This window comes from Penaeus chinensis, chromosome 43 (genome assembly GCF_019202785.1).
Source record: "Penaeus chinensis breed Huanghai No. 1 chromosome 43, ASM1920278v2, whole genome shotgun sequence".
NCBI lineage: Eukaryota > Metazoa > Arthropoda > Malacostraca > Decapoda > Penaeidae > Penaeus > Penaeus chinensis.
This window is the reverse complement of record NC_061861.1, coordinates 3,836,036-3,836,838: the sequence shown is the minus strand read 5'-3', so window position 1 is coordinate 3,836,838 and position 803 is coordinate 3,836,036.

Here is an 803-nt window from a genome sequence, read left to right as displayed (position 1 = left end):
TTCCAGTGGAATTCCTTGAGTAAGACAGTCGGCGTGTGTTCATTTTTTTTCTATGAATTGCTCTAGCAAGCAACTTCCTTTTCGTCGTTTAGCTATTTACATATACGCATTCTGATTATAGTAATCTGAAAATATACAAATAAACTCATGCGTCTCCCGGTGCTTGGAGACAGTTCCCCGTACCCCTCCCGCCGAGTGCCATATATTTATGCACAGAGGCTTCCCAAATCAGCTGATTCCGTCTCCGTCGCAGAACGCTTATGCAATCAGGCACTAGTTACCAAGCGAGCAGTTTTTTCAAGTATAGACAAATAAGAAAAAAATAAAAATGATCGATATAAATGTAATAGGTATCTATAATCAGTATGGAATAATATAATAAGTAGCTTTAATATATATTTATTAATATTAACAGAGAATGAAGTTAAAAGTAATTTAGGTTCTGCTTTGATGAACAAATGGACGTCATGGCACCCTATTGAAGCAGTGTTGCCATTCTAGCCTTTTTCATTCAGATCTAGCAGATTTGAACCTACCTGGTGTTTCATACAGTGGCTAACAATTTTCTATATTTTATTTTGAATGGCTATCTCAGGGTAAATGTCAATATCATAAACACATACATTTTTTAAAGAAAATGCTAAATCTTAAATCGTGATGAGAGAGTCTTTTCTTCACCATATAAGTGTTGATTGAGTATACTATATCGTCCTCTCCTGCTTATCATTTCTTCCTGTGCAAAATTATCATATCATCTGAGACTACAATGTATACAATATCTATTTTTTCCGCGTCAAATATGA